The sequence below is a fragment of the Cyanistes caeruleus genome, chromosome 2, assembly GCF_971803275.1.
Source record: "Cyanistes caeruleus chromosome 2, bCyaCae1.hap1.1, whole genome shotgun sequence".
Lineage (NCBI taxonomy): Eukaryota > Metazoa > Chordata > Aves > Passeriformes > Paridae > Cyanistes > Cyanistes caeruleus.
In genome coordinates this window covers 70,135,936-70,158,375 of record NC_141702.1, presented here as the reverse complement: position 1 = coordinate 70,158,375, position 22,440 = coordinate 70,135,936, and the positions used below count along the sequence as shown (strand labels likewise).

The 22,440-nt window shown below is 40.6% G+C and overlaps 2 long non-coding RNA genes across 4 annotated transcripts in view; one reads left to right on the top strand and one right to left on the bottom strand.

Annotated features, from left to right (window-relative positions):
- Positions 1-5,246: 5,246 nt before the first annotated feature.
- The window catches only part of LOC111926867 (uncharacterized), a 40,413-nt gene continuing 23,219 nt past the window's right edge, over positions 5,247-22,440 (bottom strand). Inside the window, exons 5-7 of one of the 3 annotated variants that reach the window (XR_015283367.1) lie at positions 9,368-9,415; positions 7,781-7,844; positions 5,247-6,817 (exon numbers count right to left, since the gene is read on the bottom strand). This is a non-coding gene — a long non-coding RNA (uncharacterized LOC111926867). Of the gene's footprint in view, positions 6,818-7,780; positions 7,845-9,367; positions 9,416-17,707; positions 20,327-22,440 lie in introns of those variants that run through there. The other 2 variants (XR_015283369.1, XR_015283366.1) reach the window with 2 other exon arrangements.
- On the top strand, positions 9,246-12,966 carry LOC111926869 (uncharacterized). The gene is made up of 3 exons (XR_015283371.1): positions 9,246-9,349; positions 9,471-9,562; positions 11,137-12,966. It is a non-coding gene; the product is annotated as an uncharacterized LOC111926869 (long non-coding RNA).

The following is a 22,440-nucleotide window of genomic DNA, read 5'->3' as shown; positions in this document are numbered from 1 at the left end:
ACTTTGACTAGCTCCAGGAGTACCTAATTCTTCCTATGACAGAATGCAGTTATCCATTATAAATACAGGCCTTGTCTTGCACCATAGGCATGAAGGGAGATGGGCTAATCTGTGAATTGAGATACCTCTGTGGGCTGGTAACACCCCTACCAATTGATCTTTTTACACTGCTCTGTTTGCCCAAGAACTTAGGTTGTCTGTAATTCTTGAAGTACATCCCAACTTTGCAAACGAATTCTTGTGAGTCTCTGTACTAAACTCTAGTGTAGAGATGAGGCCAACCAATCTGTGCTATTTTCACAGCACTTCCTATCTGTATGTATTTGTATGTAACAGCCAGATATTTCTATGATCAAGATATTATTGATACTAAATATAGATCACATTTCTATGATTTCTTTTCAGTGAGCATAATGGGTTTTGCTATCTTCCAGATTTACCCCTGCTCACTGATAAAATGTAACAAAGGAGATGAAAATTACTTGTTGTGTGTGCTTGAAAGAAAAAAAGGAAGTGTCTTGCGTCTTGATAGATACCAAAACACTGGCTGTATATGTGAAATACAGGACCTAAAATGGTTTAATCTATTGGGTGTTTCTGCTTGATATCCTTCCCTTTCTCACAGCAAGGGGTGGCCACAGAGAGCCCAGATCTGCTCTTAATTGAGCAGTGCCTTTTGTTTGCACAGCTTCCAACAGGCCCCCAAGTGCTTAAGAGCTAAATGAGATTCCCTGCATATGAGAAGTGGGGAGAAGCCTGTTTCACCTTCTCTTGCCTGTAAGGAGGAATACTGGCCAGGGCCTGGGCTGGCTGGTGCCTTCCCATTGCTTGGCAGGAGGGATCACAGATGGTCCGGAAATCAAACCTCCTTCCACACCGGCTCATCTCTCTGCCATGGGCATTAATGAAGGTGCTTATGCCGCTTTTCTCAGAAAGGTCAAACATATGCTTAGCTAACAGCTCTCACCAATTCATTTTCCCCCAATAATGTAGAGTTGCCATTTGTAGGGTTTTCTAGTCTGTGGCAGAATTTGCTTCCCACAGAAGCCAGCTGCAGCTCTACGTTCATGCTGCTTTAATAATTTCCTCCTTGGGGTGAGGGTTTGTTTGTTTGTTTGTTTGTTTCTTTGTTTAATCATCTCCTGCTCTGTTGTGCCGGGCTCTTTCTCAGTGCCTCACACTCCCCCACTCTGTTCCAGTGCCTGCTGTTATTCTTGGCACCCAAATCAATGCTAACTGGTATATAATCAGCCTGTGTTGTACCGACCAACATTTGTTCCACTGTCAGCTTTCATTTCAGCTTCTGCTCTGATGCCAGTTACTGTTCTGCTCTCTGGTGTGGAGCTCTGATTGCTCTGTGGGGTGCTGTACACCACTCTTTGGGCCTCTTCTCATCAAGCTACTCTCTGTACCAGGGAAGTTTGTTGCCCAGTGTCCCACCCTCACTTCCTCCTAGTCTGCATACTTCTATGAACTAGAAGTGGATTTCTAGAAGTCCACTTCTACTCTGTACACGCATATCCCATCCTCTTGTATTTGCAGGTTCATGTGATTGCAATTCTGCAGAGAGTAATTCCTAATTTTAAGGCTAATATGATAAAATATTAAATAGATGGCTCTTGAGAGACACATGTAGATTGTAAGATGACTCTTTGTGGTATAGAGCTATTTTATTACATTCTGCCTGTAATAATGAAAATGCTAAAAACCTATTTTACTTGATCTCCACTTTTCCAAATTTGTATTTTATTGATCACTGGATGCATGTATTGTGCTGAACCAATAGAAATGCAGCCACCTAGGTATTTATCTATATATTACCCATGCTGTGTAGGACTAGATTGTGTAAATCAGACTGATTTTTGTGAATAAGAGGCCACAATTAAAATAAAGGAAATTGGTGTATGCAAGAAAGGGCCATGGTGTTTGGGCTGGTGGGGAAGGGCACAGTGACCAGGACATTAGATCTGTGGTTGATGAAGCAGAAGACATTGAATAATGCAGACAGAACAGCTGGGCTCATGCTTCACCTCTTCTGGACTCCAGAAGTCTTTCTCCTCCAGCATCACATAGCTGATAAGTTCCAGACTAATTGGAAAGAGGACACAGTGTTTCATCATTCAGAATGTGAGAAAAGTCTGCTGGAAAGAGCTGAGCAGCCAGGAAGGGCACTCACACCAGAAAACCAGAAAATAAGGGGAAGCTGAATATGAATTTTTTTTAGTTTCCTCAGTTTAAGAAGAAATGATCAAATAAAACAAACCACAATTCTCTGCTTTTATGAATAAGGAAGAGATAGAAGAGTGACCAGGGGATAAAATACTCTGATAAAAATGCAGCAGTTCATTTGAAAATAATTAAAGATGACAGCCTGGATCCCAAGATAAGGAAAACAATGATACAAAAAGGAATCATCAGCTCAGTAAGAGTCTGGAAGCTCTTTTGTGTGGCCTGATGTGTTTTCAAAACTAGACAATACTGTCTGTTGGGCAAATACCAACAGAGAGTAAACAAAGCTGTATTTTTTTCAACAGATAAAGTAGATATTAACTCCCCTTAAAGGGGGAGTTAATATTCCTCAATAGACCAAATCCTTCCCCCAAATCATACTCAATGCTATCTTTAAGATATTATCATTTTCTTTTAGCTAAACACATTTACTAACTTTACTGGATTAACATGAGTGTACAGGGCACAGAGTGATCTTCAGAGCTCCTTAAATAAAAAAAGTGTGGCCTCTGAGGTTGGTTCATGCAGTTCCACCTCTAACTGGCCTCAATGAGGACAGGCAGCCTGGTGTAGATGATGGTAATCAGTGGCTGGGTGGAGAGAGGTTGGTTTGAAGGACAAGAGCTTCTCCTCTGTGGAGAGATTGAAAGGAATATCTTGAAAATGTAAGGAAAGAAAACCCACCAGGTAAAACAAGTCCTGGAAGCTTTAGCTGTGGTGTCAGGGCTTGCAGCAGAGAGTGATGGTGGCTCTTATCAGTGCTGGCAGGTGTAGGAGGTGTGAGCAGCCTTGCAGGCAGACTATCCAGGTCACTGCATCCAGGTGTGTTCATTGGCTCTGGCCTCACTCCTGGAAAAAGGTAAGACCCAAGTGTGCATGTCCTGCTTGCTGCACCTTTCCCCAGATCAGGGCCAGAGTTATGGAACGTCCTGGCCTGATCCAGGGGTGCCAGGGCTGGTGAGGGGTTGCAGCTGGTGCTTGGGGTGGGTGCAGCTGTGAAGGACTGAGGGTGATGCTGGCGAGTGAGCAGCTGAGACTAGAAAGAATCAGAGGGCTGTGCTGGAAGCAAATGTAAGGTAGAAGATCAATTTTCTTTTTATATTCTCACAAGTGCTGTTTGGAGACCTAGAGAAAAAGGCTAAACTGCCCTGGGACTAAAGAATGGGTTTCCTATCTGAGGAAAATAGCAAGGGAAGGATAAAGCCCTTGTTATGAGAATAGCCAAATGTATTCCTTTGATCTAACTGGGTTTAAACCTCATTCATATGTTTATTAGCTTCCTCTTATCTGAGCCATATGCCTTCTTGCAGCTGCATTTCCCTTATCGCACAGCCGTGGAAAAGACTCAAAATACCTAAAAATCATGTCACTCTTTCAAATGCTTCATAAAATCCCAGCTGTCACCCATATCAATGTCATAAATGATCACTCATCAATGTCTGTGACTGCCTTAAGTCCTCCTTGCTTTCCCCTTGATTTTCCACTCCTTTCTCCTCCCAGTCTTCCCTTCACCCCTGTCGCCCTTCTCCTCTGACCACCTCCTGCTGAATCATCCCCTTCTGGGGATCCCTTGGGCTCTTCTTTCCTCTGTCCCTGCCCAGTTCACCAAGTGAACGGTAGCTTTAAAACCTACTGGGGTGCGGAAGTGCCTTCATGGTGAGTCTCTGGCACCTCTACAAACCCAGCTGCTCCAGACACTTCCCAGGAGAAGAAATCTCCCCATTGTTATGCCAAGTGAATACCAAAGAGCTGACTGCCATGGGACGTCAGGCATTAGGGTTGAATGCTCACAAAGTTCCAAAAAATGAAGCAACCTTCAGCAAAATGTAGGCTGTCAGAGACTGGAGCTCTGGTTTGTCTCTCCTATGCCTATTTGGGAGAGATTTTTGCATGGTACATCCCCCTGTGGGAAGGTGGAGGTGTATGTTGGTGCCCTAAAGCACACTTGTAATGATATGGCCTCTGTCCAGTCTCCTCCTAAGGCTGCCACTTGGCTGTGTCTAGGCTGAGGGAAATTTCACATAGAAAATACCTTTCCCACATGTGACAGCTCAAGTGCATTTTCTGCTTGGTGGTAACCTGTAAAAGTAGGACGGACATGAGACACCACGATACTTGTGCTGAGCCTGTGAGAAGATGATAACCTAGGGCTGAGGCAGTGTAGAAAGGAGCTGGACAGCCAGGTTGAGTCTGAGCTGGTATGAAAACCTCACCCATATTGTGTCTTGTGGAGCATATGGACATGTTCTGAGGCTCTGCTTGACCCCACAGCTTGGCAGGTGGCAGGACCCATAGCTGTGGAGCAGCATCTGAGCACCCCAGTAAGCATGAGCTGAGGACAGGACCCGTCTCTTCTTTCCTTGCATAAATTGCACGTCTCCTGGCCCAAGGTGCTTGTCACAACATTCTGACTGAGGCTGTCCTCACAAGACAAAGCACCAAGCCCAGGCTCTGCGTGCCAACACAGGGCACAATGAAAAATCCACATGGAATAGGTGTTGGAGCCTTTTTGAAGGTACCCTGCATGGAAGTAGTGTTTGGTCACCAGTAGCTGCAATTACAGGCTTCCACCTGCCTGTAGCCCTTCTCTTTGATTTATTTTCCTTAAGGGAGGTTCATACTCTGCTGGCATCTCACATGGCCCCAGCTGAGGGAGCTGTGGCTTGCAGGAAGCCCTGATGTTGGTAGGGCTCTTCTCTGCCCACAAGGCTAGGATGTCCCAGGTGGCATCTCACACCAAGCAACATGGCAGAGGAGTCAGGGGGGTTTAGTTTTGTTTTGTTTGGGTTTTTTTATTGTTGTGCCAAATTTCACTGATGGAATTGCCCAAGACATGCAGAATTACAGCTTTCTTCATGAGGTAATTAGCAAAGTGATGCACTGGCTCAAGAAGAGACTCCTGGATTATTCTGTATTGCTAAAGTTTCATTTCTGCTCTGCTAACCAGGGAAAATACTTGACAGGGAATAAAGGAGGAAGAGGACAAGGGCACACATACAAGACAGACTGACACAAGCTCCCATGTACTTCTTTATAGGGCAGAAACTGCCCAGCTTTGCCAAGTCCCTCAACCTTCCCTGAGCAGTGTGTTAATGAAGGAAAACAAGTGTGATGGTACAGGGAGAACAGCAAGGTGTGGCTGGAGCACAGGTATCATTCTCATGGCTATGCTCAGCCAAGGGCTGCTACAAAGGACAATGTGGCAGGAAAGTGTAAACAGGCTTAGACCAGAGTTCTGCATCAACAGAGCTACTTCTAAACACTTTTTCTTATGCTAAATATTAATTAAAACAAAAATAAAGAACAAAGTTGGGTTCGTGTTAGATAGACTGCTTAGGACCCTTGATGTTAAGCTGGTGTTTGGTCCATCCTCCAACCCCATTGAGCCTGACATTTGAGTTCACCCTCTTGCCCACTCTGACAAGGGAAGGAAGCCAGATGCACACAGCATGGTTACAACAGCAGGATTATTGTCCTGCTACAGGCATGTTGAGATGTTGCTGCATGGATGTTTGACAAATAATCCAGTGAGCCCAGATCACATGAGTTGTTTCACCTAGCAGTCCTTTTTAACACCTTCCCTTTCCCAAATAACCAACCTGCCTCTATTTAATTTTCACCCACAGGGTGATTTGTTTTGTTGATTTGACCTCAGTGACAGCCAATAAATCAGCACTTCCCTATCTCTTGGGGTTTCACCCAAAGGGAGTTTTCAATGTTCCCGTTTCACTTGCTGAAATGCCTGGTAGTCTTTTCCAGTTCCTGTTGGATTACTGCACATCCCAGGTGTGGCTGGCCAGCTGCTTTCCCTCTTCTGTGCAATAGTTGGTGCTTTTCCACACTGTTCTCCTGTTAGTTCAGCCTATGGGCTGATCACCTGTGCACAAACCTTAACAGCTGAGACTTCCTTCTAAAGACTGTGAAACATAAACCCTTTATGGCTGTATTTATGCTTCCTGCTTTCAAAAAGTGGTGGTTTCAGTTCTCTATTCTACCAAAACACTAAGGCTGAGTGAAAGGAAAAAAAAAGCAAAGTACTGAATCCTGTGAACTCTGTGTGTAGAGTGCCAGTGTCTCCCAAGCTGTTCAGCTGGTATTAACAGTACACCCAGCTTCAAGGTTTCACACATTTGCAACTATTCTGGGCTAAAAAATACTGCTTTCAAACCCAGACCAGACTTCATAATAAATATCTGGTGCTCATCGGAAGAAGTAATGCTTTCTCAGACGCTGTCAGCTCTAAGCTTTCATCAACTCAGCAGCTGGGCAATTTGCTTTTTATGCTTTCTGTGGCCTCACTTGCTCCCTGTGCCCTGTGGTTGCTGTGGGACCAATTGTACATCACTTGACAGAGAGATCGCCAGGGCTCTTGGGCAGATGAATCCATTTGTTTTGATTGTTGGTCTTGAAGACAGCAAAAGGGAAACCACTCTCTCTGGACTTTGTGCCTATGTCTGGAGCAACCTGGAATGTTGCTTTACTTTCTAATGTATTTGGGTACAAGCACTGCATAAAGAGTTGGCAGAGCTGGGTGGGGTCGTATGGGAGCAGATGGCAGAGCAGGAATCTTTGAAAGCTGAGCTTAAACCTGAGGGAAGCAGAAGAGAAAAAAGACACAGGATGGGACACCAAGGGAAGAAAGACTAGAAATAGGGACCATGCCAAAAGGGCCCACAAGGAAGTTAGACACAGAGAGAAGGGACAACGATTTGAATTTTTGTAGATCACATGGGAAGAAAGACTTTAATTCTCTACAATTGACTGTTGCCAGTGGCAGGTTCTGGAAGTGCATGGATCTTCTTGCTTTCCTTCATAGGAAGATGGAGTTTTGAGGGTCAAATCTTGCAAAACCTCTATGTGAGGGAGATGTCTAGCAATTAAATGCTGACATCAGGCAAGAGACTGCCTTCAGGCACTGAGCTCCCACCTGAATCACTGCTTTGACACTGTGACAGCTCTAGGGAATGGACAAAGTGTGGCCTCAATTTAGAATTACCGTGTATAACCACCTAGCAAGTGTGGTGTATTTGCTTCTGCAAGCCACAGGCAGAGCCATAAATAAGGATTTTTGCCTGAGTACATGGGCTATGAGCAGTGAAAATCCACCACCACCTGGGTCTTTCCCTGTGTGACACAGCCTTTTGAGTCTCCTTCTCCCACGGCATGAGCTGCACTCAACTGTTTGTGCAGAAGCCAAAATCTCATTTTTTTGTGCAGACAAATCCTGTAATTTATTCCCCCTATTTCTGATTTAAGACTTACAAAAGCACTCAACACTCAAACACACCATTACTAAATAGCTAGGAACTGGGCTTCAAAGCTAGAGGTGGTGCCTAGGTGAGGTGGCACTGGGTTATGAGAGGGCTGGTGCTCCCTCGCACAATAATGCAAACACCCAATCCTTTGTGGCTCTCACTGCTAGTTTGCCTAAAATACCTGCATTAGCCCGAGTGTCACCATGCCCACAGCACATCTGCTGTTATAGAACTCTATCATGTCTAACAAATCTGTATAATGTGAGTATAGTCTCCTCTATAAGGAGAAATCTCACCTGTCTGAAGCTGACCGTGTCACGAGTGGATAATCTGACATTTCAATTTCTCTTTATCCTCCACCTACGAAGGGAGAGAAAGCAAAAGTTCCTCAACACCAGATTTCCTGTGACAGAAAATGTACACCTATTTTTTATGTACTCAGACATTACAGTGTGTGAAGAAAAACACAAAAGAAGCAACAGTTTTCCTTTCATGAAAAAGAAATCCAGGAATAAGTGTGGTCAGACAAGACAATGAAGGTGAGATAAAACACTGAATAGCTATATTAAGCAAGCTCCTACTTTGTTCAGTGTACATATGGGTCCCACTGGAAAAAGCAAAACAAAAAGCAAGTGGAAAGCTGTAATTCAATACACTGTTTGAAAAAATGACCCCAGATGTAATGTTTCCTAGCATCCAGATAGTTCAACCAATATTACAAGACCATTAATGTCATAGCTGTGTTTTATTTTACTCATAATCCAAGAAAAGGGAAGGAGAAAAGAGATTTGTCGCAGGTGTGTTCGGTAGAAATTCTCTACAAAGGTGAATGGCTGATATGCCAGGAGATGGTCAGGCTTAAATTTGTAACACTCCCTCTAGAAATGCAGGGCTGGATAATGCCTGCACTGCCAACACCATGCAGCATGCTACACATTTGGCACAACAGGTAAAAGAAAGATTGTATGTAAAGCGATGCAGCTGAAGCAACAGTGGAACAGCATTTTGGAAACTGCTTTCAGTGTAGGAAATCATAGGATTTGAGTGACAGGACTGGATCAACAGAAGGGCTTGGGGAAGAGGCATGGAGAAGTTCCGTGTTTGGGTCTGGTTTGTTTGTTCATCCCTTTCCCCCTCTGTTCAGTCAGCAGCACACAAGGCAATCTGTCATACAACAGATTCTGCCTACAGTCTGGGTGGGATTGCTAAGGGAATGAGGTTCTTCCTCCTGGTCTGATGACTGAGCAGAAAAGGAAAAGAAAGAAGTACTTTAATCTGAAAGGAAAAGTTCAGCTTTGTGGGTTCCTGACAAGACAGTTTGGTATGAAAAATAATCCTGTTGTGAGGAAACTTTTAATCACTCCTTTCTTCATTAAGTGTTAACAACAGATTAGTACAATTATAAATTTGATATTTTAAAATTAATGGAATTGAAAAATAAATGCTATTATATAATATAGTATATTATAGTATTATAGTATATTATAGTATTATAGTATATTATAGTATTATAGTATATTATATATACTATTCAAAGAAACCATTTCTGATAAAACATGTTCTTAATCCTATTTTTTCTAGCCACTTAATTTGACCAAAACTCATTGATGAAATTCTCCTGAGGCATCTTTGAATGCTGGAAGGGCTATGTAAGGTATCAAATAGCAGTGACCACCTTCAGTCCTACAGTATTGGCCCACCTGACTCAACAAATGAGTGCCTCTTCTCTGGATACAAACACCTCTTTTTCCCCTTTTGCAGAAAGAGCATGGAAACACATTAACTGAGCATGGCCACACTTGAGGCAGGGTGTTGTCACCAGTCTCATATCTTCTTCCAGCTTGCAATTGCACCAGTGTTAGCAGGTATCATCCAAGTCTTACCTGAGTACTTTGAGCACTTTGCTGTTCCTTGTCCTCAAAAGGTGACACCTGCAGAGGGTAGAGGTTTGGTTCTGCATCTTACCTGAGTGCTTTCATCCTCCAGCAGGTCCTCAGCACCAGAATGGGACCAGAGCCTTCATACCTTGACTTGTCTCAATTAGCTGAGCATATATGATGCCACAGTTTGCTTTCCAGGTAAATGGTTTTACTTACTTATGCAAAAAATAATTATGCTGTCCTCATCACTTTGGAGGGAAAGTTTGTATTCACCATCACTTAGCCCAAGTGTTGTTCACATTTTCTTATATAAACAGGTTTTTATCTTCAAGTTATCAATAGCCTGAATTTTTCAGATGCTCTTATCTTATTGACCTTCACCAGACACATAAGCTACCTTTTAGTTTAAATATTGGAAGAACGATTCTTGTCAAAATGTTGCCAGAGTGCTCACTGACTGCCCAGGCTAGCACTGTCCTGGTTTCACTTTGAAAGGCCCTCTGTCCTGATGCTTGGGTCATGTACCTCAGTGCTCTTTGTCAATTTTAGCATGGATTTTGCATTCTCATTGACCTGCCAGCAGGTATTTCCATCCTTTAGTAGCAGCCAAGGCACTGTTCTTCTCAGGCTCACACACAAGCCCCAATCCCCACACCCATTTCTCATAGGTAGGCTGAGCAGCCACCTTAATTTTCTTTTTCCAGAAGAGCATGGCTCAAAGTTGATGGAATATGGAAGTAACTTGAAGATCAGTGGAAGTCATATATTATCTCTACTTCTTTTCTTTGTTACTTAATATTCATAGATGATTTGCATCTACCTAATAAGCACAAAGAAGTACTACTGGGGAAAAAAAGGAGATTGAAACATGCAGCTGATGTAAAAGTCTGGAAATAAATAGTCAGAAACTGGGCTCATGTGTATATGGTGTATAAAAGTGGCATGTGAAAATAGGATTTATAAATCCCATTAGCTCTTGAGAAGCAGATCTTTTGGGGTTGCACTTTCCATTGCAAATTTCATTTTTTATGTATACAAATCACAAAAAGATATTTTCAAGTGCCTCAAGCGAGAAAGCAGCCTTAGGTTCAAGAGCTGCAGACCACTTGTGGTTTTCAGAAGTCTAAATTATCCATTCAGTGTCTAATGAAGATTTGGAATAACAAACACTGACAAACAATTTGATCTATGCAATATGTGGAAACTCTTTCACAAATCCTCCTTCCACTGATACAAAAAAATTAAAGAAAAAGTCATAACACGCTGGGATATCATTTTCAGTTTGCCATAAATCTGGATCTAATAATGTATTGGGATTTCTTTTTTTTTTTTTTTTTTTTCCTTTAATTGACACTCTCAAAATTAAAAGGAAAAAGGTGTGACTTGTCTGAACCACCAACTGGTGAAAGGCAGAAGAGATCAGCACTTTGCACAGGTGTGATGTTATCTGCTGTAATTACTGACAAATAGAAGGGGAAGAATGGAATGCCCCTGGTTCAGTGATGGAACTTCCTGCTAGGGTGTCTGCAACCATGCCCAAACCAGGGGAAGGACAGAGATAAGAAGCTCCTTTGTGTGCAGAAAGGATCTGCAAAGGAGAATTTTCAGGTCACATACCATAAGGCTGTCCCTGCCTATGGTAAAACACACATCAACTCTCTAAATATTACTTTTCCAAACAAGGAGTTGCCACTGGCTCAGGATTATTCTGTGTCTGCTAGAGAGAATTATCTCTAATAACATGTTTCTACTTTAAAAATTAATTTCTACAGCTGCCTATGAGAAAAGCATGATCACACTACAGTTTCATGGAGGAGAAGAATGTGGTACTGGAAAAAACCAAGAAGAACTCAGGGGTAACACTCAAAAGGCAAATGTGTTACCGGAAACTTAGTAAGGGAGGGTTATGTCACAAAACCCCCCATGTTAGTAAATATTTTTAAAATTATTATTTTGATATTTAAATATTGTAATTGTTTTAGAATAGTTATGCCTACAAGTACTTATTTAATATATTGGTATCCCTATTAACACACATATATTAAGTACATGTATAAATAAATATGTCACTGTTATTTTTTACTTTCTATTTTTACAATATTTTACGTATTTAGAATCTAAACACATATAATAGAAGAATGAACAGAGTATTTAGAGTATTTAAACTGACCGGTACCATTATTGATCTGCTTCACATTCTGTAAATAATATTTAATTTTTAAAAAACAACAACAACAGTTCAGAATGAATAAATATTAAGGACAAAAAGAGGGACTGAAATCTGATTAAATTGTGGATTTGTATTTTGTCACCTGAAGGAAGGGGAATCACACAGTACACTGGTCTGATGTGCATTGTAGCACATTTCAAATACCTGTTTGTGACAATAAAGAAACTACCTGGTCTTGGACCAAAGGATGTATAAGCAGAGCAATATTGCATGAGCAGAAAGAATATGCTCTTTCTGTACAGGTTATTAATACCACCTCTGCAGGAATAAAACAACTTGCTCTAGAGCTAAAATTCTTTTGTACTATTCTTTGCCCAAAAGAGTTTAAGAAAAAATTTAAAATGTCAGGAAAAAGATATAAAATTTAATCTGTTTGCTTGTTGCAGTTGAGGTTAAGAGGTAACTTGATCATGGTCCACAGGTATGTGAATATGAAAGGAATTTGACTGCTTAGGGAGAAAAGCTCACACAGAGAAAAAAAACCAAACATCTCTGGTGGTTTAATGATAAACTATCACATCTCTATTTTCTGACAAACTGGAAGTTAGAGAACTTCTGCAACTTAGCCTGTAATTTACTGATATAGATGTGAAGCAATTCTGAAATCCTATTCTTATCTCATGATTGTTCAAATATTAAGTTGCTAAACTAATGACATCAAGAATAATGTGAACAGGAACATCCAAGTATAAAAATAATTTATCTCTCCAGCTTAAAGCAGAGTCTCCAAAGTCTGTCCTTTAATTCTCAGTCTTGTTCAAACGTAAGTCAGGTTCATTTCTGGACTAAGCTAAGCTATCATTCTTCTAGATGAATTGTTTCACTGTACCTCCTATACCTGCATTTCAGGGATTCATGAGAAGCATTGGAGGCCAGGAGAAATGTTAGTACAGAAAAGCACAAGAAAATTTGTAAACTTCATCAAGTAGCATTTTCAGAAATACGTTTGGGTCATAAAGAGCTCTTGTTTACAGTCTTTTTTGGAACTGTGTACTCAAATCATACAGATGAAAATCTGGGTTTGTTTATTCTCCTGCAGGCTGGTGGCTGAATAGAAGTCCCCAGAGACATGTTAGTAGATTCTGTAACAACTGGATAAAGAAGAAATGCAAGTGTGTTCTCTATCTGGTATCTCATTTATATGGAAATGGGATTACTTACATACATTTAACTCTCCCTGGTAACAACATCTTTCCCATGATCAACCCATCACTCTCTCTTCTTGGCACAAGAAGTCAAGCAACTTTAAAACCTATAGCTGTTAATATAGCTCTAAAAATTTGTTGCCAAAATGTACTAGTATAGATCCTAAATGTGACATGTACTTCATCTTAGTCAGATGGATGGAAAATAAAACCAAGCAACCCAAAAACTTATTGTAGGTTGTTTTTATTAAATGTAAATTGCACATCTCTGATGGGCAAGGTCTGCCAGAGAGGTTTTTTTGTCATATAGAAACTACAGCCTCATTGAATGTATATTTTAAGATGTTTTATGCGCAAATTATCCTTTATGCAGGTCTGCAGCAGTCAGTTTGTGATTATTTGTGGCCAGGATGATTTCTCTACAGATTTTCTTAAAGTACAGATTATCAGCCTAGTCTCTTGTGGAAGTTCTTCCTATGCATGACACATTTTCAGTCACATACATATGATCTGAGTCTAATTAAATACCTGATATCTGAACTTCTGTGAAAAGTGTCTCCCTGATGGTTCTTGCTGTCTTTCACTTACAATCATGTGAACTTAAAAGGAATTGGCTTTTTCTCTCTCTTTGGTATCATACAATTTATATTCGTTTCTTGCAGAATGATTATCTGCAGAATTGATGTGATTGCTCTGAAAATTGCACCTAGCTCATGAAAGCTGCAATTGATTTTAAAATGCTGACTATTCTCACTCACTGTGATCTCTGATCAGGCTTGAATACACTGAACTTTGTCTAAATTTGCTAGGCATCTCTGTAAAAGTGTTTCACTAATGGGAAGCTACAGTTATCATTTGCATATTTAATCTGTGACCTGCCCATGATATCACTTTGGATCTTGTATAGAAATTAATGGGAATTGCTTTGAGAGAATAAGAAACTTCCTAAGAGTCTCTGCAGACCTTCATGCAGCTGGTGAAGATAGGTCTGAGTTGTATTAGCACCCACAGTGCACAAATAAATACCGTTCAGATAAAGTGTTTCTGCACAAACTGGCTCTAATCTCCACCAGAGGCAATCATTGCCTGCCAAATTTCAGATCTTCAGCCTCCTTTGTCCTACTCTTGCCTCTAGCATCAGCAGCTGTATACACCTGTGGGAGAGCAAAACCTAACAGTCTAAGCCACCTGAATCCTGAGTCCTGAAGAATCTTGAGGAGTTTTGCAGAAGATCTCAAGCCAAGACAAACTAGTTCAATGTAACTGTGTGATGTCTTGTAGAGAAACCTAACCAACAGAGTGAAGTCTGTGTGCCAGGAATCCCTGTGAAATCTTATTTTTTATCTTGCACTTCAGGACCCTGAATTGGGGGCAAGGGAGTAATCAAAAACCTATTGACTGGACTCACTACTCATCACAGCCTTGACCAAAACCTCCTGCCAAGCCTAGCTTCCCTATCAGTGTGTGGCAAAACAACACCTCGGTGCTTTAGCTTTGCTTCATGCAAGGTGCCTCTGCCCAGGGAGGCAAAGATTTAGAGTCAGGTAAGCATTGTTAAAGGGAGAGATGTGGTTTTAAAGCCCAGGAAGAGTGGATTCCACCCTCTGCCTCAGGGGATGTGTCCTGTGAGCCTGGGAAGAGTTGTCCCACCCAGGGCCCTCTTGGGGTGGCAGTCCAGGGTGTTCTGGTTGGGTTTGTGCCCCTGAGGTTTCTCCCTTGCTCTGTCCCAATTAGTGCCCAACCTTAAACTCCACCCTGGCTCTGCTTCATAAAACCCCCACCCTGCCTTTGTTCTGGGCTCTGTCTCTGATTTAAGCTGAATAAATGGTTTCCTGAGCTTTAAACAGGATTTTTTTTCCTGAGATTAAACAAGAATTCAACAAGAGATGGGTCTTGTTGAATTCTCATGCTGGTCACCAGCAACTGTAACCTCCCTGGACATGATCCTGCAGTCCCTGGAACAGAACGCTAAGGCTTCTCTGGTAAATTTGATGCTGCAGTTGTTTCCTTAGCTGAAAATACAGCAAGTGCTGTTCTGCTGTACCTGGAATTTCTACTCTAGTGAGTTGCACTGTTATTTCAGAGTGCAAACGTGCAGCATTATGTTGGTTGTTGCCTTCTTGCTGGTTGTACATTTTCTAGGGTATTTTGGGGTTTTTTTGGCCATTACCTTTACAAAAGTCAAAATAGCTTTTTCTCACACTCCTTTCAGAGCTTGCCATGGCTTTGTTGCGGTAGCCATCCACGTGAATATTCTCTTTGCAATGTCTATGATCCTTTGCTTGCCAGCCCTAAACAGCTACAAACTGTTAGCAATGGGCCTTCTGTTGTTTGGTACAATCAAATCCCAGCTGAGCTTGTAATGGAATGGATGTATCTGGAAAATTCTCTCTCCTTTAGTGAAAATTAGAGTTGAAGTGTCCAGTCTTGTGCATAAATTTGCAGCAGAGGGGCTCAAACATTATAATGTTACTTTCTCTTGCAGGTAGGTAACATGGGAGGTCATCCTCCAGAAATATGGGGTAGTTCAGACAGGCTGATGATATGTGGACATTCAGAGAATCAAAACTACTGCTGCAGTGTTACACTTTGGTTATACTTTTCTCTTAAGATTATCAAACATGCAGTGAATGGACAACCAAGATACTGCATGAACTTGAAATAAAAGAAAACAACTTATATACTACATCAATTGCTAGAAAGACTAATTGCTAGCAACACAAGTGGCCCTCATGGTGAATTTTCACCTTCTGAAACAAAAAAAATATTGACAGCCAAATATCTGTAAAGATTTCTGTTAATATTACATATAAAATTTTATTCAAGAATCACGTAGCTTTAGCAGAAATTTTTTTTTTATAAAGGTGCTTATTGAATTAAAGTGATTGCATTTGAAATGGACTTAAAAATTGTAATATAATTTCTAGCTTTTTTGTGGACAGACTGAAGTGAAACAAATGTTGTATCTCAGATTTCTGCTTTTCCCATGAATGAATATTACTGGTAAGTATTTCACAAGTGGTAGACTGCAGTGTCTGTGGGCTTTAGAGCTCTATCCCTTTGCTAGACCATTCTTCAGCAGCATAGACTTTGGACAGTTAACTTAGTTTCATCAGCAGTAAAACAGTTAAGCTAGTCTTGCCTGAAATTTTCAGTGATTTGAAACAGAGGACTGTTGTGCTACAAAAAAATATTCCATAAATCTATTGTGATTATTACAAAAATAATGTTGTCAGTATCATAATCGTGGACTCAATATCTTTGTATTTACAGTTCATTTTTTTTTAAATGAACACTTTTTTCTGAATTAAAGCAGAATGAAAATGCTCACATTAGATACTTAGGTCCAAAGAGATAAGTAGGGACTGTGAACTCCATTTGCTAAACCAGATTTTTAGACAGCTTTCATATCTTCCTCCCTTTGCTTGTCTTTAAAATAAGATCGTTGCCTTGCATTGTCTTAAAAGATCTGTTGGTCTTGGAAATGTGAAGGATTTTATTCAGGATTGCTGGAGAATGCACAGTCTCAAAAAGACTTAGGGGAGAGCAGTACTAAAAAAAACTTACATATGGAGGCATAATCTTTCTTTGGTATTCAGGTTAAGGCTGGCCAAAAAGCTTCAAATGCAGTTTATGTTTATCCAGATGCCAGTTTGACTTACAGTTTATACAAACAAACCCACTGAAGACAGTGGAGATCAGCAGAGAGCTTTGTATGGATCAGGGGATCATGGAATAAAAGGTGGTATCTGACATGAGTTTGCCAGGTGATCACTCAGCCTGAGAATCTGTATGCCATTTGTGGTTGTACAATCTATTTCCACCGAAAATACCATTTAAATGAAAGCTACACTAAGGTGTCCATAGGCAACACAATATTGCAATTTAATGGTCTGACACAAAGTCAAGGCTTCCTGTAGGGATGGTGTTTGCTTTGCAAAAATAATACTTTTGATTAGTAATACTATCTGAATGCATTTTTTTATTTTTTTTTTTTTTTTTCAGCACAAAGGCTACTGATGCTGCAAAACCATCTTCAGGCATCTTCAGGGTGTTTTTTGTTCTACTGCTGGCTCCAGTCTAGATTAGAGCTTGGTGTGTTTTGGGGCAAAGCAAAATAGTTAGCAACTCTGGCAGCTCCTCCATACTGCACATACCAGTGCCTCCAAAGTGGAAATTCGTATTTCTGTGGCATTAGAGAGCTCTAAACCATTAAGCTCTATGATTTTCATATTTACAGTATTAGCCTGATGAAACATGTGGGAGGGCAATCCCGAATATGAAGGGGCCTCTGCTCACTTTTACCCGCTGTTACCTGTTCCAGTGGGATGGAGCAGCTGGGCCACAAGGACTAGCCTGAGGTTTTGAGAGCAGTCATTGCTGTGGGCAAGCACCCTTTGCAGCTCAGTGCTCAGACAAATCCAACCGTGGATTTCATCAAATGCAGCTTACTAGCGCAAAGAGTTACAGGAGGTGACTTGTAGCCCTTCACAGTCTTCTGAGGCTGAGGCAGTGACAGAAAAAGTGTATCCCCTGCAGCATTAATCTGCTTGAGCCATGAGCTCATCTTTTCTGACTCATCTGCTGAGTGCTTTCCAGTTCCTACAACAGACACAGGAGTTGGTTTAGCAACTTGCACGGCCTTGGTTCACTCTGCAAGCAGGTTCATCCCATGATCTGAAGGAGGAAGGTCCTGGGCAGAGCACTGCCTATAAACACATGCCACCACGCACAAGAGAGTGTGCAATAAGCACACCACAGTAAAGCTGCAAGAGGAATAGTAACTCTCATCCTTCTTGATTTCCAGACATTTTTCTTTCCAACCCCTTATTATACCCTGGTGTATAATAATTTTAAGTGCAACATTTCCCCTCACCATACTGAACAGCCACTGCTACACAAGTAACCCAAAAGTTAATTAAATTGTGCTTACTCAAAAAAAAAAAAAACACCTCACTGTCCAGGATATGACAGTCATCTGCTTCATCTATTCTATTTCTTCCTTGGAAGACTGCAGTATCTCCAAATTTCTGCTGCTGCTTCAGAATACCATGAAGAAAGGCAATAAAATTCATCCAGGTATAATATTCTGTGCTATAGGCAGATGATTACAATTATACTTCTAAATATCTTTCTGTCTTTATACAGAACACATTAAACTCAAAATTAAGCATTATTTTCATATGATGAAAATCAATAAAAATATGGTGCAAATATGGGCTTATACTGGCATGAAATAACTGAATGAGTCACACTTTTGATAATTTTGAGATTCCTTTTGATAATACAACTTTTTAAATTTTTTCCTTCACTCCGTCACAGCTCTTTAACTTCATCCTCCCTCAGATAATGCTATTTGAGTAAAGGACTGTTTTCATGAAAGATCTTGTGACAAGGAAGAGTTATATTAAAATGACACCACTAACAGAAAGACAGCATAGTCCTCTCTTTTGCATGTGATGTTTGCAGTTCAAAACCCTTGAGTTATTTATTTACTTTGGAACTGGTTTGTTTCATGGCTTAAAAATCACAGTGTTTTGTTTTCTAATACCTTAAAATAGACAGAATAGTTTAGCTTAATGATCCATTGGAGGCTGATGAGTATTTAGTTAGACTCAAAGCTATATCCCAGCAAATTTCAGGGGAAAATGGGCTGGGATGTTCACTATTCAGAGAGAAGCTGGGATACCCTTCCAAGGAGTTTGCATGAGCCAACACTCAACTGGAATGGTCTTGAGGAAAAAAATCCATAACATTTCACAAAGTTGCAAATGGACCTGTAGAAGAGAAGTGCTGAAAAGCAGGACTCTCCTGGCAGAAGTAACCAGCATTCAGCCTAGGCAGAAGGGGGGACAATGCATAACAAAGTACTTACTGCACACATCAATTCTGATTCATCCCAGAGAAATGTGGAGAGACATTTTAACAGGTATTATTAGGATTTGTCTTGGTTTGTAGACCACAGTCCAGCCACTAGGAAGGCACTGGTTTTATTTCAGGCAGTAAGGAGAACTTGACAGGTAAGATAAAGATCATGTATACTGAAAAATAAATACTCTTATAAATCCCGGTAAGAGCAAGTAAGATTCTTTAAATGAAAATAAACTATTTTCTCAGATAAAAATCTTATCTCTATTTCCCAGGATTTCTATCTATATCAGTGTGAACACCATATTATGAATGCTCACTGAGAACCTGTCCATCCATTTTATTATTGTAAGTGAACTATAGGCATAGTGGTGTTTCTTACATACAGAAAAATACACCCCTTCTACAGTGCCTTTTTTTAGGAGAAGAGAAATTTTCACACGTATTCCAGTTCAGCAAAAATGCTGAGATAAAATATAATTCTTTAGCTTATTTTATAGAGTTCAACACAAAAGATGTTGAAGCTGGAAAATCTGAAGTCTTAGGACATAGCAAACTGTGTGAAGAAACAAATGGACACTGTAGGCTTCAGCCTTCATACCAGTTTTCAACTGGTTTCAGTATGCATGAGTTTTTAGTTGTTATGCACCTGGATTCAAATACCAAAAAGGTGCATTGAAATTGACTAAAATCTTGCACATTGCCTGTTTAGAAACAAGTAGCATGCAGGGGATTTGACATATTTGGAAGCAACAAGCAAAATCATGGCAGAAATTACAGTTTCTGTAAGATGATGTAAATGTGATTGTCAGTTTCTGAGCATTATCTTGAAAACTCTGAGGAGAAAAATATCTAAAGCAAGGACAAATAGTTACAAGTTCTCTTAAAGTTATTCCCAAGACTGTAAGGCTGCAAAATCACCTCTGCAGTGCTATTTGGCTCCATGGGTAGAAGCCATGACATAGACATCTGTCATACCCACAGGTGTTCCTCCCATAAATAGAACTACTTTTTTTATTTTTTTTGACTTCTCAGCTTGCTTGTCTCTAAGCACTGATGATGACAATTTTCACTTGCCCAGATTAATACTATTGTCAGAGCACAAGTGCAAGTATTTACAGAATACAAACCACAGAAAATCATGGAGTATACTGTACTTGTAGCTTCTCCTTTGCCCCAGTTCAGGGTCTCTCTGTGTCCAAGGATCATAAACTTAAAAAAACTGATTAGCAATAGTAAAAAGGTTGATATTCCATTACTAATGCTAATTCCCAGGTTTTATGCAACTTTTTTTCAAGTTGGTAAAAATGTGTAAGTTTATCTATGTATGTATCTGTTCAAATAAATCAACCAACAGCTATGAGCAGCTCAATAGTGTTTGAGGAGGATATAGGGTATCCTACTGGCAGATCTCCTAAATCCTCCTGATGAGCCACATCAGCCTTTGCTCTATCTCTTCCAGACCTGTGTTGGAGCAGAAAGAGGCACAACAGCCCTGAGGCCACCTGGAGTGCAGCCATGAGGTCCCACAGCAGCATTCAGCACATCTGTCAGAGCCCTGCTGCTCACTTTGCAGCCAGCTGGGTGTTTGTTACCTCTTCACAGGTAATGAGGAGAGTTCTGTTTTCCTTGGTGACTTCTGCACATCCTGTGTAACATCTCTGTGTGTCTCTCCTTGCTTCCCACTATCTGACAAGCTTCTGTCCCCTGTGGCCAGCACTGCACAAAATAAGAGTGTGTAAGAAGGACTCTTGGCCTGGTCTTACAGCTTTGAGATGCGTGGGAATACTTCTGCAGAAAGTTGCAGGCAGCACAAAACGTAACCCCCTCCGATCACAGAATGGGTGAGGTTGGAAGGCACCTCTGGGACTGATCTAGTCACTCTGGGAATGGTCTAATCTAGTTGAGCCTCCTGCTCAACAAGGCTTTCACTAAAGCAGGTTACCCAGGACCATGTCCAGATTTGGGACAGTTTTTAAAATAAAGAAATAGTAGGCCAAAATAGTGGTCTCCAACATCTTTCAGAATAGAAGGGACAGTCTACAGAACCCCAGGAGTGTACCAGGCCATGCTCTGCAATGACATAGAGTGTCACATAAATCAAACCCCTATATTCTGGGTAGGTAACCTGTACTGACCCATGAACTCACCTGAAAATAGGATGGTTTAGTGTGCATTCTGCCCTAAAGGTCTGTTTATACAGGGAGAAAAGGCATGAAGCTCATATTTAGAAAAAATAGTGGGAAGAATTAAAGACCCTGTTTTCCACAAAGTAATTTCAGCACAGTGCAAAGACTGACTGAAATACATTGATCCTTCTCAAAGTGTAGAACACCCTTACAAAGAGCCATCATGAATGAACTGCATTGTGTCCTTTTTCTGTTGTCACAGAAATGCAAAAGAATGTCCAAGTCTTTCTGGAAATCAAAGCAGTTTTTCTATCACATTTGCATAAAAATACATGCTCCTAAGTGTTTGTACAAAAGCACCTGCAAAAAAGAAATGTGTTTTTGAAAACCTGCATCCTATGAAAAAGATACTACATGGTATTCTGGAGTGTATAGAATGGTTGAATTTTGAACTGAAATGATTGTGTTTTAGAAAAAAACACCTTTGCCTTCTTTCTTGTCATGAGACATTGCCCTGCTCTACCAAATGAAAAGACCACTTCATCCATTCTTTTCAGCATATTTCAGATATTCCTCCCATGCTTAGTTATTTTGGGGTAAGGAAGGGCTGATTTGGGGTGTTTGTTTGCATTATAAAATTGTAAAAATATCTTATTTTAGTAATATTAAATGTCAGTCAGTATGTTCTTTAATTTTGGTTGTTCTTTATAAATGAAACAGTCTGCTTTCTGTGGAAAAGAGAGATGTCTTAAATTCCAAACATCGTAAGGTTCCGAAGAATTAATCCAGGAGATAAACCAACAAATTCTTCTGAAGACATTATTGTTACTATAGAAACATGCCTACATCCAGAACTTCACTGTGAGGTAAGAAAGGAGAATTTGCTTCTTTAATCATTTTTACTCTCCTGTCTCTTGGTCGATGGGGATGATGGTAACCACAGGGCAGAAAAGCACAGAGGTAGAAACATCTCCAGCCCTGTTCCGTAAAAACAGACTGAGCAAGATGCAAGTTGCTGTTCACAGCTGTCACTGAGAGGACCTTTCCTTCAGCCACCAGGTTGTGTGTTACAGAACCCAATGCCAAAACTCTCTTAGATATCTCCTGCTAAAAGACATCTACAATTGTGTAGTTATAGCTTCAAGATTAAAAATGTCACCTTGTAGCCCTTGCCAACCTGCAGTGTGGTCATGCCCCTGCCTTCTTCCATCCTCATTCCAAAAAATATTTTTTTTTAATTTGATGTTTCTTTAAGCAGATTTTCATTAGCAGGTGGGTTGTGCTACTGCAGGAAGTCACTGGGGCAAGTACTGTGGCATGAATTTTTGAATTGAATGGACAATATTATTATTAAAGTTTTATCTAATATAGGAACACAGACAAAAATGTTACAAAATCTCAGGCTTTAGAGTATGGATTCTTTCCTCTGCCATTACACCACTGCTCTCTTTTAGGTTTTAATAACATTGCACGTATTCCACCTTCCCTGCTGTCATTTTCTCAAGAGCCATCGAAGGCTATCCTCTGCATAGGCAAAATGCCCCCAGGAGCCAGAGCTGGGCTGTTATTTCCCTTAGATACCATTTCAGTGATTTAGCTCCAAAACAACAGGTTATGAGTGAGTTTGTTGGCCAAACAGACCACAGAAAGGTAAGACGTGCCTGGGGTGGCATGGAGACTTCCAGTGGTTTAACTTCTGTCTCT